The following is a 16,163-nucleotide window of genomic DNA, read 5'->3' on the forward strand; positions in this document are numbered from 1 at the left end:
CCTGCTGTAGAGGAGTGACCTAGGCCCGGAGGCCAATCTTAAATAAAAGCGCTTACCCCTCCACCACGGCCAATTTTTGTACGCACTAGATAACGCAGACAAAAAAACGCACTGAGTGCGCTTTAGTACGGAGACACCACTTGCATGGTGCTTAATGATATAACCGAATATACTAACCGACGAGGGAGAGAGAAAATATACGTTTTTGTTAGCATCAACTGAAGAAATACTTGAAATGCCTTTAACTTCATCTCGGAAGATGCTGCACGTCAGACTAAGGTGTTATTTATGAGTGCGAAAGATTGCGTTAAATACGAACGCGACAATAAAAACGGAACAACAGCTGTGAGAACTACATATCCGACAGTGTTGAGCTAACGCATGGTATTCATGCTCCTTCTGCCAGTCGTCTGATACGCCGATACGCTGCCCCGAGTCTGTCGAGATAAACAGATAAACGCCGATGCATTTCTCCGCAAAGTTCGCGAAATAATGTCTCGAAACTTGTGTCATTCTGACAATTCATTTCAAGTGGATCTACCTTGCGAACGCTACGGCGAGAATTGGAAAATACAATATGGGCCATAAGATACTTAGTTAAAACATAATTAGTGCATTTTTGTTAGGATACGCAACACCGGGCCGATCCGCGGCGGAGCTGAATTTGGCACCAAGAAATCAGCAAAGTGAATCGAAAAGTGCATACATACATACACCACACATACAACATACAGAACAGAATTCGTTTCTATAAATAACAAGGACAAAATAAGCATCCGAACCACAAAATTAACGATAAGGCGCTCCCGATGACAATGTGAATCATACGTTTCCAGGTAAAGATTACTGCCGTGGCGACGGCAGCTTGCGACATAGGGAGTGACGTCACTAGCCTTTCGCATATAAAAGAACCAGCCTAGCAACTGATTTAATTGTTGTTGAAGCACCACTATGGGTAAGCAACGCTTAGTTAGGACTTCCGACGCACAGCGTGAATACGAGGAGCGGCAAAGGGAAGAAGAAACGGCAATGCGACCAGCGGCGGCGTGCTGTCAAAATTATCGTTTCCCCCATTACCACCATTACTCTCAATTACCATTACTACCATTACTCTAAAGCAATAAAGTGTTGCATACCCCCCCCCTCAGCATTTTTTTTGGTTCAGACCAATCTATTATGCTTTTCTCTCTCTCTCTCTCTTTGCTCTCCTGAAAAGCGCAGGAAAAAAAATTGAAAGAGTACACAACGCAGAATTGTGAAAGGACACCCAGCACCTGCGGAGACTCAGGAATGCCTAAATGGATTCACGTGAATTAATCAGCCGCCCAGACGTTCAAAACAGTGTTTGTGCCCAGGGTACCATTCTTATAGGTGGCATGATAGCGAATGACGAGCTTAAGGGGGAAAAAATATGTGGATAGACATGAGCTGTGCGGTTCTACAAAAAAAAATACAAAATAAATAATAGCGACAAGGACGAGAAATACAACTGTAGGCGTGTGTTTCTAACGAGTGATCTCGATAAGTAAAATAAATTTTCAGTTAGAAGGTAAGCCTTGATATGTTGAATTTCTTTACGAGCCTTTTCAAACCCGCGTCGTATCTAACTGAAGACGGACGTTTTTAGCCACTGCTACGCACGACGATCGTCTATATCCACGTCAGTCTATTCTTGTGAATTATTCGCCGAAATTTCAAAGAGGGGAAGATTTGCGATCTGGCCACTAGCCAGGACTACATTTTTCTTTTTCTTTGGCTTGTGAACATATAAGCATTTCATTCTTTATTTCATCTGCCGCTCACAACTGTGGCTCTCTATATTCTCTGCCTTTTCTGCTCCTCTTATCAAGTTTCTGTTCTTTCGCCGGGAGTACTTCGGCCATTTTGACCGGCACCATGCGTACAATTACCTTACAATGTGAGGACGCGCACGAAGGAGAAACGAAATTACGGAGCGTAGAGAACTCTGCCAATAAGATCTGGGGCAGTCAGCGTGCAATAAGAAACGGGGCGGAAACTGTGACCTTAATTAACGTGAAAGCGAGGGCGGATGACACCTCGGCCATTAGACGCCTCGATTGTCCGTCCATTCTGACGGCCTGATTACGCATATACGTGCTTCTCTGTTTGTAATATGTGAGCCTGTGCGTTGAGTTTTGCATTTTTTCCCTAGGATTCTAGAACTAACATGGAGTGCACAGGCATCTGAAGGCAAATAGATGAAAAAGGATATATACGCACAAATTTCGTCTAGTTGTATTAAGAACGAACGCTCCCTTGCGCAGGCGCGGGTGATTCCGATTAACGCGAATCGTTTTTCGGAGATGGAAGACCATTAGCGTGAAAAGCTGAGGCATTTCGAGCGTACGTATATATCTTATTCGCGCGCCCAGTCGGCCCGCTACCGAGGCGGCCTGCGGGCCACATAGCGTGCAATCTGCTCCGTTGTCTACTCGCGCCCAAAGGGAGCACGCGCCCGGCGGTCTGGGTAAGGTCCGCATACGCCCTTAGCCTCGGGCATTCGCGCGGATGGATCCGCTTCGCTGGAAAGTTTAAGATCGAACGCACCTCGAGTTGAGCCCTAATTAGTCTCCGTAGGCAGCTGTAACGAACTGAGTGGCGTCGTAGTCTTCGATAGTTGCGTGCAGTGTCCAACAAACTTGGGGTGTCGTGGCTAGCATACAACCTAGCCTGCAATCGTTTACGTCGACTTGGTTCGCAGCATTCGCGTGATTGATTGATTCGCGATGGACGAAAAACGCAATTTGTTATGAGCGCTACGAAACGCAGTGATGTGCCAATGCAACGTACAACAACGACACAGCCACGTCGTCTTCGCAAGCTAAGCGCCAACCGTACCGCATCGAATTAACGACGAAGATGCGGGAGCACACGCGCATGGCATGGGCGCAGATTGCCTTGAAGAATTGGTCGAGGCCCCTGAACGCTTTAACGTAAGGATTCCCCGTGCACCGCGGGCGACGACGCAGAAACAAGTTTAGCCAAGACAGCTGCGTCGCGCGCCGCTCGTTTGCGATAGACAAATCTCTGCGAGGTTTGGCCCTAGAAAGTCTCTGAGGAGGAGCTTATTGGAGCCGTTACTTTTCTTCTGTCGGTACGGAAGCTGCGGAGCGGATGCTTAGACTCCTTCGATATTATTGGCTGTGAGAAGCTGTAAAGCAAAATATAAATGGCTGAAGAGTAGATACATTGCTGCTGTTTTCTTTATGTTTCGTTACGTATTGCTAGCGGAGAGCTTTTTTATATATGCAGGTCTATCGTGTTCCACGGTTATTTCTAAGAATATGGCATGAACAATAAAAATAAATTTCTATATTTAGTAGCATTCCGGTACAATCTGCTGCTGACTGCCCATTCATCCATAAGAAGGAAGACGTCAAAGATTTGAAGAATTATAGACCCATTAGCTTGCTTTCAGTATTGTATAAAATATTCACCAAGATAATTTCGAATAGAATCAGGGAAACACTTGACTTCAGGTAACCAAGAGAACAGGGCTAGCTTCAGGAAGGGATATTCTACGATGGATCATATCCATGTCATCAATCAGGTAAGAGAGAAATTTGCAGAGTACAATCAACCTCTCTATATGGTTTTCATAGATTATGAAAAAACATTTGATTCAGTAGAATACCAGCAGTCATAGAGGCATTGCGAAATCAAGGAGTACACGAGGCATGCGTGAATATCTTGGCAAATATCTACAAGGATACTTTGTACTTTTCTTCACAAGAAAAGTAGAAAGATACATATCAAGGGGTCAGGCAAGGAGGCACAATCTCTCCAATGCTATTCACTGCATGCTTAGAAGAAGGATTCAAGCTCTTAGACTGAGAAGGCTTAGGAGTGAGGATCAACGGCGAACATCTCAGCAACCTTCGGTTTGCAGATGACATTGTCCTATTCAGCAACAATGGGAACAAATTACAGCTAATGATTGAGGACCTTAACAGAGAAAGTGTAAGAGTGGCGTTGAAGATTAATATGCAGAAGATAATGATAATGATCAATAGCCTGGCAAAGGAACAATAATTCAGGATCGCCAATCAGCCTAAGAGTCTGTAAAGGGGTACGTTTATCTCGGTCAATTACTCACATGGGACCCTGATCATTAGAAAGGAAATTTATTGAAGAATAAAATTGGGCTGGAGTGCATACGGCAGGCATTACAAAAATCCTGACTGGGAGATTACCACTGTCGTTGAAAAGAAAAGTGTACAATCATTGCATTCTACCGGTCCTAACATATGGGGCAGAGTAAAGTTCAGGTTCTTCTTTACCACTCTTCTACTTGGGCGTCCGAGACGCACCGCCAGAGCCGGTTTACGCAAGTAGAGGATGTATACTGCCGCTAGCGATAGCGGCGACTGGTTCGCTGGATGCTTCTGCTTGATCGAAGTAGACACAGATGACGAGAGAAAAGAAAAACTTTCTATTTACAATTATTTACAAGACTTTACATGAAGTTACAAGTACACATATAAGACGGAACTGGTATACATAGGGCGACCCTATCTCGACATAGTCGATGGTGCATAGCACCGAAGTTTGTCCAGAACGTTTGGACGGGGCAGCGGGGCCACTTTTTCTACCCTTCGGTGCCCCGCCCCAAGCATTTACCACCCAATTGCCACGGAGTGGCTGTGAGTGGTCCGCCGACGCACCAATCACGAATCCTGTGCCGGCGCTTCCAGCATTGCGCTTCTTCCAAGCGCCCTTTCCTCTACCGCCTTTTACGGTATCATTCTCACTATCCCCCAAAACAACATACAAATGACAACAACGTTCCAAGAAAGGGGGGGGGGGGGGGGGGACAGGTGCATAGGATGCGTGCTCCCTGGGAGAGCCACAGCGCCCAGCACAATGGGCTCAATAAAATCTAAAGAACAGGCGGCACCTGGAAGCTGCAGCGATTGACCTTTGCTGTGACCCCTTCTCCACTCGTACCTATACGAAAAACCGATACCGCAGTAGCTACGGGTCCTTTGTCAATGAAACGTGGCGACCGACACTTTGGGCTCACGTACCCCTATTCAGTAAATGCTTGCTCGAAGAAGCCTTTCGCGACGGCCGATTGGCAACGGTCTTCCGTCATCATGCGCCGCCCCGTCATTTCTCAGAGCCAGTCGGTCCGCAAGTACATCTGGTCAGCTGTAATCGCGTCCGTCACGTTTGAAACCACTCGAAAGCGTGTCTCCGAATGAATTTCTGAACCGTGCGCCACAACCGGCAAGGGTCGTTGACGCGTCACGCCTTGCTGCCACAAATCGCCCATCCGCGTGCCGGTTTTAATCTGGCAGTGTCATGAGCCGTGCGCCTGCTCATCTCGGCGCCGTCAACGCGACACGCATCCGCCGCCGACCAATTATCCTTTTGTGCATCGCCCGCCAAGCAAGGACCATTGACCATATACGCCAGTCGTCTCTGCACCCCCCTCTGCAGCCGTTCCCCTCAACAGGACGAAAAGGGTGCAAAATGCCGGTTTCAAGCTTGCCGATCCACAATTAAAGAAAAAAACTCGTTCTTTTCTAGCAGCAGGCTTACAGGCAGAAACTTGGAGGTTAACAAAGAAGCTCGTTAGACCTAACAAAACATGTTAGGTCTAACATTAAGAGACAGGAAGAGAGCGGTGTGGATCAGAGAAAAAACTGGGATAGCTTATATTCTAGTTGACACTAGGCGGAAAAAGTGGAACTGGGCAGGCCTGTAATGCGTAGGTGGATAACAGGTGGACCATTAGAGTTACAGAATGGATACCAAGAGAAGGGAAGCGCAGTCGAGGACGGCCGAAAACTAGGTGGGGTGATGAAGTTAAGAAGTTTGCCGGCGCAAGCTGGAATCGGCTAGCGCAAGACAGGGGTAATTGGAGATCGCAGAGAGAGGCCTTCGTCCTGCAGTGGGCATAAATATAGGCTGATGATGATGATGGCAATCTTATCCTTTCATTTAAACATTTAAAACAAAAAATATTATTCTTTGAAGTGACGTACTTTATTTAGTAGGAAGACAAGCCTTCCAAATGGGAGGCTTGTCTTCATAACACATGCCTGCTTCGAAGGAGAGGAGATTCAAAGAACTATGGAAAGGAATACTGCAGAGTAATCAGAAACAATACGTGAAAAGAAAAAAAGAAGAGTGGCAGAAACGAACAAGTCCATAATACGTTTGCTAGAAAATCGCTCAGTGAGTAAGCGCTTGACAAAACCCTATACATATGTAGGGTATAAAGCTGAACAGGAAATACAGCGCCGCAAAAGGCAAGACCACAGACCTGCAAACACTTAGACAAAATAGGTTTCTAAACAATGTGAAAAATGAAGTCGGAAAGTTGTGCTAAACACAACAACAAGCTGCTAAAGACGTCAGACATGCCTACTTTAAGAAGAAAAACATAAGTAAAAGCAAAAGCGTCAAATTAGTCTCATAGTTGAGAGCCCTTCCTAGACGCCTTAAGAGAGATTAAAAGAGCTCTGTCAGCTTGATCTCGCTGAGAAGTACATGTACTCGGGAAAAGAATGCTGCCTAAAGAAGAACAGTCGATTCCGAGAAGTTAATGATTACGAAAGAGATCGGCCCGTAGCTGCGATGTGCTCGGAATTCTAGGATTATCTAAGCGTTTCGTAGCCGCCTTCAGGCTGGACGCATCTAACTTGCTGCGTGCTCCAGCCAGTAAACTGGACTGCCCATAACCGACGCGCAGCTTTATCTGCGAATATTTTTTCATGGCGCCGCAGACCAAGGCTACCAGTTCGAGGAGGTCACAATTGAGCAACTACACGCTAATCAGGCGCTGTATAGAGAACATCTCATGCAATCAGAAGTAGGGCGTCGTCAAGGTTGCATAGCAACGTGTTGGAATTACCCGTCCCCGCGGAGACGGCTCAGTGGCGAGAAATAACTTTTCCATTATTGTGGAGCGGCGCTTGAGCGTAATCCTTTTCTTCCAAAATGTGCTCATCTTCGATGACTCTGGAAAGCTGTTAGAGCAATGTCAAAAACTCCACCGCTGCACTTTCAAAGCGATACTTTCCTTGCCTCCCAACCGAGGTTTGGCATTCGTCGTCTTTTCCTCGGCAGATATATTTGTGGATATATAAGACAACTTGGACTAATGGGTAAGTGCTGGCTGCTGTTTTGCCCAGTAGACAACTTGGGTCACTGGGAATGCGCCCATTCTCGGTCAAATCCCCGGAATTAATGTGCTGCTGTGCCACAACGGGCTATGAAAGCCTAAATGTATTCATACACGTGTCGTATTTCTTTGTGCATACGCCTCTCATTGGCTTTTTTCCCTTTTCGAGCATAATACCTCGCTTTCGTCTTCGAGACGCTGACAGCTAACAGCTACAGGTGATTAGGCTGTGCTTGCGGCATCTACTGCTGCTACAGCCGCGCTAAGTCAAACAAGCTTTGCGTCACTTAAATTGCAAGGTTGCGTTGGATCTGCGTGTTTTTCTGCCTTTAATTCCTTAAAGAACCAACATCTACGTCTGCCTTTTCTAGAATTGTTTTGTGAATCGTGCAGGCAGCGTTAACTAGATAATTTGTCGGTGCGTCACAAGAAATTTTCATCCGACCTCAATATTGAGTGTGTGATTACAAGATGAAATTGGGTACTTGATTCTGCGTAACGCAGGCTACAAACCTGATTGAATGCAGAGAGTTTCTAATGTTAACGAAGATAGAAGATAACGAAATGAGGAAAGTAGAAAGTAGGTCCATCAGAAAGAAATTCAGGACATTGCGAGTCACGCAGGCCGTGGTTGTAATTTCTGAGGCACTTCTACATTACTAATAAACCTGGGTTTTTTACATGTGCGTGCTTAAACAAGGATAACCTGATATGGCCCTTCCTATATGAGAAAATGCAGGATACTTCAATCTATCTTGGCGTGATGGCATAGTTGCCCAAGAACGGAAGTGTAGCCACCTTGTGCCTCTACTGAATGTTGGGAAGTTCCGCTGTACCTTACACTTTACCAGCCGATTGCATTTGCTAGTTGCGTCGGTGAAGTCATGGCGAGGATGTTGCTGACACGTGTGGAATGGTACCGAGAATATAATGACATCTATACTTCTGGTGCTATACCTTGCTTTCGACGTGGACGGTCTCCAATTGACAGCGTCATTGATCTTGTGAATTCCGTGCAGCACCAAAAGTCCGTTCGTAGACGTAAAACGTGTCTACAAAAACGTAACGTAAGCTCTTGAGGCTTCAGCAGTTGGAGGCAACGTCTTTCGATAGACTAGGAGCTACCTTTGAAGGCGATCTATGTTTGTTCTTATAGAAGATGACCTCGATAATAGCTTGGGCGTAGCATTTACAAATGTCTATTCAACAAATAAGCTCCAAAACAAGTTAAGGACCGCACAAAGAGCGATGGAACGAAAAATGTTAGGCGTAACGTAAAGAGACAGGAAGAGAGCGGCGTGGATCAGAGAACAAATGGGGATACCCGATATTCTAATTGGCATTAGGAGGGAAAATGAAGCTGGGCAGGTCATGCAATGCATGCGTAGGATGGATGACCGGTGTACCATTAGAGTTACAGAATGGATATCAAGAGAAGAGTAGCACAGTCGAGGACGGCAGGAAACTAGGTGAGGTGATGAAGTTAGGAAATTTGCAGGCGCAAGTTGGAATAAGCTAGCGCAAGACCGCGTAATTGGATATCACAGGGAGAGGCCTTCGTCCTGCAGTGGACATAAATATAGGCTGATGATGATGATCAATTCCTAATAGGAATAGCCAACAGTGCGGGGTGCAATTTGTGACGGTGCGGTAAGGCAATAGAGCCCCTTCTGTGCCACTGGCCATCCTTCGACAATCAGATGTGCTCTGCAAGCTAGACTCAGTTGATTGGCTGGTAGACTGCTCTCGAAGAAAAATATCCTGTGAACATGACCTATGCATCCTTGCTTGCAGAAAGCCACAAAAGTCCTACTGAACGTCTTGAAGGAAATTAGACTGGTCTGACGCTTGTGACAGTTAGCGAACATTCTTTCGCCAATTATCTAAGAATTATCCAAGTGCGTCGTAGCCGCCTCAAGGTAATGCATCGAACTTGTTGCGTGCTCTGGCCAGTACAGTCATTCAATGAAATGTCCACAACCGACGCTCAGCTTTATCGGCGAATATATTGCAGGGCACGGCAGAGCAAGGGCACAAGTTCGATGAGGTCAAGATTGCGCTCCTCTTTATTCTTTTTTTCTCTTATGTATTTTCCCCTTGCCCCACCTCAAATGTAGGTATAGCCTACCGGGCACGAGCCTCCCTACCTGTACCTCGCTATTTCTCTCTCTCTTACTTCACCCTTTTCTGTGCACATTACTGATGCATGTCCTAGGGTGATCATTTCCCTCCTTCCTCTTCCTTGCAATGAAGTAATAAAGATGATTTTAAAAAATGTGGTTGATCCCTCTTATATAGGAATCGGTATAGAACACGAAAGTGAAACGTATCTTCACAGAAGTAGTGTAATGTTTATTGCACATTGATATATAATGTCTATTGGTGTTTTGTGGCTAAAGCGCCCTTAGGCGTTGATGCACCCACGCTGACGCCTGGTGGCACGTCTCCTCCATCACGACTACCAACGTCGATGACCATGAGCAACCGTCGTGCATATGGAAGCTGCACTACGCTGCACACGCTAGCACAACGCGAAAGACGAAGCACGTAACTGACACACTAATACAACGCGCAAGACAAAGCACGTAACTGAATCGTCACCGAGTCAAATCAGCGCGTACAGCGCGTCGTAATTGCAGCCTCCGCGATCAACTTCAGAAACATTTTCAGAGCTAATTGCGGAGGCCACGCTCCGCTGTGCTGAGTACGGTGAACGCCACCTAGGTGGCGTTGGTAGTGCTTCTTGATGCCAGCGTCCCTTCGAATGCTGGCATCGAGGCGTCGTAGTGCTGAGACCACCGAAGCGTTCAGTGTCGGTGCGCGTTAGTGTCATAATGCAGTACCTTCTCTTTTCTGCTCGTAGGCGGCGGCACCGCCCCGAGCAAGAGCGCGGGTACACGGAGGAGTGTTAGATATATAAGGCGCGTCTGTGTAGCTCTCTGCAAATGCGTTTGTGGCGCAATGGGTTAAACGCTCGGCGATCTATCGTCGCGGACCGAGAGGTCGTGGGTTCGATTTCCAAATTTTGCATGTTTGTGGAACTTTTTCTTCTGGTTTCTTTCTTTGTATTATGTTCGTGTACATTGTAAGCTGACGTATTTCCGTGACGGAAATACGTCAGTGAAGTCTTGGTGGACCCCGGGCATAAAACACTTTCGTGTTAAAAAACAAACATCAAGAGCGCAACAACGGAGACCTCGATACTGACGCTAACGGTACGCTAGTGCTAAGTGACCTCCATCATATTGCTAACCGAGCCCTTCACTGCGCGGATTCATCTCAAAGATTTCCTACAGACACGTTTTCACGAAAAAGTGCTCTCTCCCGTGGTGGTGTTGCGCAGAGACGGCGCGTTTGTCGTTGTTTCTTTTTTTTCTTGATATGGCGTTTAGGTTCACCGTAAATTAATAGTTTAGTTGAAACAATATCAATTTCAGGGCAGACCACAGCTCCCATAATTGTTTCTTGCTACGCACTCTGGTTTAATTTATTGCGGAGCCATGGGGAACAGGTTGTATTTAAACTTCTTCCAGTAACGTCAATTCTTTTAAATGTGGAAACGGTGCATGTACATTGGCTAAAACGAAGAAGTATACGAAGATAAATGATTTAGCACTCACAGAAGGTTTAACGACGGATGTTTAAACCAATATACGGCTTTAAATAAAAGCTCTTACCACGAGCAACACCATTTCTTCATAGCCCTAAAGAAGGCCAGTCCATTAGTAGTCTTCTAGTGCAGCCGAAACTTTGCTGGAAATTGAAGCTTATCGCGCAGCGGTAAGCGCAAGCCATCCCATATGAAATCGCTTCTTTCCTCCAGCGCCCTAGTTGCTGGCGGCTCAAGCTTCTATTTCCTAGTGTGTACAACGCGCTGTAGCGATCTCCGCATCGCCAAGGAAAGCACTTTGCACGGTAACGCTCGACCAACGTCCCTTCATTACATCGGATGCCTTACTCTATATAGTGTGCCCGTTATACCAGCCAGGGCAATGTTCCGGTAATAAGGCACGAGTGAATCTTCTAATGAAACAGCCCCGTTCATGGCGAGCCATCTCCTTAGCATATACACGCCGGGGCCTTTTCTGCGTGCATAATAACATCATAGGCTCATTTCGTTTTCTGCCGTTCTTTATGCATTGCGCCTTTGCGGCTGCTGTTCTGTTTCTTCGGAGCTGTATAAGCCAGGAGGCCCAAGACTAGTTCCTGATCCACCGCCAGTAGATTGCAGAGGTGTACTCAAAGATGGAATTGGAAACTGTAGCGGTAACCGTTATTTTAAGCTTACCCGCTAAACTTGCCGCGTGCATCTGTAAGTGCCCGAGTCCAGTTATTGTCCAGGTTTACCATTCTTTTTTTTTTACCTTTCGTATGCTACGAGTTTGTGACTTCCATTGTTCCTTCGTATTCCAGTTCTCTTGCACTCCCGAAGTAATGAATACGTCAGACGATGCGTGAGGCAACTTATCAAAGCATAAAGCTTTTTCGCGAGGAACCTGAAATAAGAACACCAAATTCAGCAGACCGTTATTCGAGAGGCTTCAGTGAAAGTACCAACAAAACAAGAAGGTGCAAGACTGTTTTTTTTCTTTATCGCTTTGAATGATACAGGGGTCGGGTGAATTATATATCGAAGTGAAGAACTTCAATAAAGAGTGCAATTTCTTATAAACACCTATATTTGGCAAATTTCCAGTATAAGACACTGTTATATCTCTGTATAGAGACCAACTTATCCCGCAGATGTCCAATAGGAAAGCTTTACCATTTCTGTTTTGTTAAAAATACTGAAAAAGGGTAAGCCGAAGCTTCTTTCTGCAAATTTGTTTGTACTAGAAAATGTTCTGGCAGAACCCATCTCACGGTGATTGTCGACGTTGATGCGAACAGCATTGCAGCAATGAAGTGATACAGATTACTACCACTGCCGTCATGCATGAGGCGTGTACACAGCGGGCGGAGTCTTCTACTTCCTCTTCGAGACCCCGCTGCTGCTGATGGCAGTGGCCAGTTTGTCTAATGTGCGCTTACTACAGCTGAGCTTAATCTCGAAGGTTACTTCTGGAGCACAGCAGATGAATGTGAGGATGTGTAATGCGATTAGCATTACACATCCTCACATCATACCCAGTGGCCCAAGTTGGCATGAAAAAGTTTCACAGAAGAGTAGCACATACGCATTGTTAACATATCCAGTCACAAAAGTTGGCCCGACGATTTATTTCAAACCCGGTTCCCTGAGCACCGCATCCGGATGCTGTACTCATTAAACCATGGACTAACCATTGACCCAAGCTGGAGGGAAAACGGTTAGGTGGGACAAACGGACCAACAGATAAACGCAAACTTTATCAAGTTGCATCTTGAATGAGATTAGCATTCTTTGGGAACTTTATCAATAGAAAGTTTCTATTGATGAAGTTCCCAAAGAATACTAATCTCATTCAAGATGCCATTATTTCAGACCACCTCCCGCCAAGAAAAAAAATGGAGGCAATTCAGTATTCGGGAATTGATACCATTGAAAGAGTGCAAATATGGCACAGAATTGGTAGTCGTTCGTAGAATATAATTAATAAAGTACACGTGAGCCAAATAAAATTTAAAATTCCTGACTACTTGCAGCGGTGACCAAGTGAAACGTGTTTGCCACTACATGAACATACATTACGCCGACACAAAATTCTAGCAAAACACACCTACCGATAACGCGGGTTCAATATTATGAAGTGATATATCATGAAAGATTATTATTTGATTCATCCAATTTTTTTCGCGCTGTATTTTTCGCGAACGGGACCCATCATGAATCGAAAAAGGCTACCACTCTCCGGCGAACAGAACGAATACATTCAGGTTTCATGACTTCCGTTTGACGTCGAATGTTTCTACGGCACATTCTTGACGTAAAAATTTCAGCCTTCTAATGCGGCGCCAAAATATTCAACATGTATAACAGTGCATGAACGCTGATCTGACATTGACGCCTCATGTTATCGCAAATAATTTCGGTCACAAGTTTCACTCGCCTTCACAAACCAACACCTTGGCCTTCTTATCTTTCTCTGCACCATTCTGTAACGTTGCCTAACTCTGCATAAAACTCCAGCATCTTGACTCGCCTTACAAACCAGATATTAATGGTTCGCTCCATTAAGCTCACGCAAATTCAACGAAAACTTTTGCCCGGAAAGGCACGAATACCTGTCTTCAATTACTTCTAAAGTACGCAACTTGCTGCGTTTAAATAGAAGGAATAATTGTGATTGTCACAATGAATACGCAAAAATTTTTTCATAAGCAGCCCATTCGGTGAGAGAAGGGCTTAGGTGTTTTGTGGAATGTTATGCATGTAATATTGGTGGAAGAATGGTGGAAGAAGCGTAACAGAATAGATTACGAATTAATTGTTGATAACAACTGTTGGTTTCAAAGGCGGTTGCCTTTTTTTGTAGCAGCAAATGGCGACGCATGTGATACCATACTTCCGCTTGATAATTTACGGACTCAGAGGTTTAGCATTCGTCGGCGCTCATTCAAAGGCCAATCGTAATTGCGCACTGCACCATACCTTCTGGGCGCTATGGCAGCCTAAACGCTGGAAGCCCAAATGATGGCAGCGATTAAAGCAATACAAAACGCTGATGGTTGGTTGCAACAAATAGACAAAACGCAAAACGAGAAAGGAACAAACCAAGGCTGGACTACAAACAACGCTCCCGTCGTTCAGACTGGAGTCTGTGCACGAGGAAATTGCTTCCTTTATGCGCATTCCAAATGGGCCTCACCCCTGAAGGGAAAGAACAAGACGATGACGACCGTGCTATTAACGGAATACAGCGTCCATATGAACGGCACAAGACTACCATGGGCTGCAAACCGAAAGTAAATGACCAAGAAAGGAAACGAAAGTAAGGATATGGTGGAGTACTATAGAAGAGTTAGCCTGCGCAGAGAAACTCTGCGGCTTACAAAGCAGCAGCCTTATCCGTTTAAAGCCTCCAAACAATCCTTCGTTACAGATCGACGAACAACCACATGCCGTTTCGACGTATGCGGACTTTTTTTCGAAACGAGCCGCTGCTGTGGCAACGGTCAGGACCGACGCTAACGGCCCGTGCAACGGTGCAAGCGACTCGCTTGGTCGTGTGCGAGTCGTGGGAATGGCAGACCCTTCTTATCCCTTCCGCGCGCAACGTCGCGTCTCCTTTCTACTTGAAGCGTATAAGGGTCGTAAAAAAGCCGGAAGTAATACTTTTCAAGTTGTTAAACCCTGAAATGCAGCTACTGAAGATGTAGACGGGCAGTGATATAGTTGTAGGTTATGATGCCATTCCAGAAAAGTTACAGAAGGACTCGCTCTATAAAATTAACAACTTTCTTATCACGCTCTGCCAAGGAATAAATACCGTTTTATATATAAATTTACATGTATTCTCCCTGATAATGTTTCTAATATGGCTGTGTACCTGTTTCTAGAGCAATCCGTGTGGTGTGTTGTCTGTTTATGATCGCAAGCAAGTTCTTCGACAGCACTTGCGATTACCTTTAGTATATTAGTAGCTTTCGGTGATCATGTTTCGTGGATTCCTCCAGGACGCGAGAGAGAGAGAGAGAGAGAAACGTGCTTCATTGATATGCTGGAGCTCGGGGTGAAAGTATACAGCCTTTCTCAAAAGTGCACAAGCTACTCCGCGCCTTCTTCCTGTATGCCGTTCCGCTGTGTGGTGCTGCTCCTGTGGCCCTCATAACGCCCCAGAACTCTGGCCGATAGTAAGAGATTTATTATTGTTTCTATGGGCATTGGAACTTATAGAGCATACCTCAGGAACTCCTTTCAACAGCTTGTAGTCAGCCAGGCAGTCGCAGGCAGAGTAGCTCGTATGCTATTGACAAAGAGTGTATTTAGTGCATTAGGCGAGTGGATGCATGTTCAATACTATTAGACCCTTTTAATAATTCGCAAAGACGCTTTGCTGCACTGCACGATTGTCCAACTAATGGGTGCATCGGTCATCATTCAAATGAAGACGAAGTGCTATCTGCAGATGATGGAGCTTGTCTTCTGCGCAGGATTCCATCACGAAAGCCACGTCCACATTTTCCATGGCATAGTACGTGCAAAGTGTGCTTGTACATGCTGTCTGCAAGAATGACTACGCCTCCAACAGTTGGGCAACCTGCCTAGCGGGAAAGATAGCTTCACACTTATGAATAGGGATGCATTCAGCGCTTTTATCAAACGCTTCGAACTTTCTTGAGCGGATCACCAGTCACAATGGCATAATTTTTCTCTTTAAAATGTACAGGGCTCTCCTGAGCACTGAACGCAAGAGACAAATCATGAGGGTGCTAAATCAGGGGAGTTGCCGGAGCGAACTGGCTATCTGGATTGCGCAGTCAAGTCACGTAGGCGCGCGCGCGCGTGCACTGAAAAATGGGCACTGTCCTATGGGCTATACGCGGAACGCGTGTGGGAGCGATCGTGCAAGCGCCGCTGTGGATAATGCTTACGTGAAGTGAGCCCTCCGACGAAGTCTCCGGAAGCGTCTGGAATAACTGAGCGTCGGAACCTTTTATTTGAGCGCATCGGTACTGGCCTTTGTGAAAAAGCCGCCACGCAGCCTACACTAACGTCAGCGTGGGAAAAATGCGGCTACATCCAAGTGCGCTACTGCGCAGACATAACATCCGACAGATTGTTTTCACGTGAGCGATTGCGTTGTCGCGGAGAGGGAAGACAAAAGAGGCGGCCAGGTTAACGCGCAATCGATCGGGCAGCATACGCCTGGAGATTTATATGTTAGACACCCTAGACAGAATTCCGACCCATGTATCGTGTCTACAAAAACTTTAAAAAATGGTGATTCAACAACATTTTAATGATGACGGAGAATAGAGAGAGAGAGAGAGACTGTTTAATGGCAAAAAGGGGGAGAATAAATTAAAGCAACACTGGCATCCCGCGCCATTGTGGCAACTTCGAAACAGACGTGTGTCGAAATATTAT

At 45.7% G+C, this 16,163-nt stretch overlaps 1 protein-coding gene across 4 annotated transcripts in view; it reads right to left on the bottom strand.

Annotated features, from left to right (window-relative positions):
- Positions 1-16,163, bottom strand: part of LOC119456398 (irregular chiasm C-roughest protein-like) — an 812,164-nt gene that overhangs the window by 490,979 nt on the left and 305,022 nt on the right. Inside the window, exon 1 of one of the 4 annotated variants that reach the window (XM_049669812.1) lies at positions 15,668-15,691. The exons of the other annotated variants lie outside the window; for them this stretch is intronic. The gene's annotated coding sequence lies outside the window, so the exon portion shown is untranslated. Of the gene's footprint in view, positions 1-15,667; positions 15,692-16,163 lie in introns of those variants that run through there. 4 annotated transcript variants of the gene reach the window in all.

Source organism: Dermacentor silvarum, chromosome 6 (genome assembly GCF_013339745.2).
Source record: "Dermacentor silvarum isolate Dsil-2018 chromosome 6, BIME_Dsil_1.4, whole genome shotgun sequence".
In the NCBI taxonomy this organism is placed as follows: Eukaryota; Metazoa; Arthropoda; class Arachnida; order Ixodida; family Ixodidae; genus Dermacentor; species Dermacentor silvarum.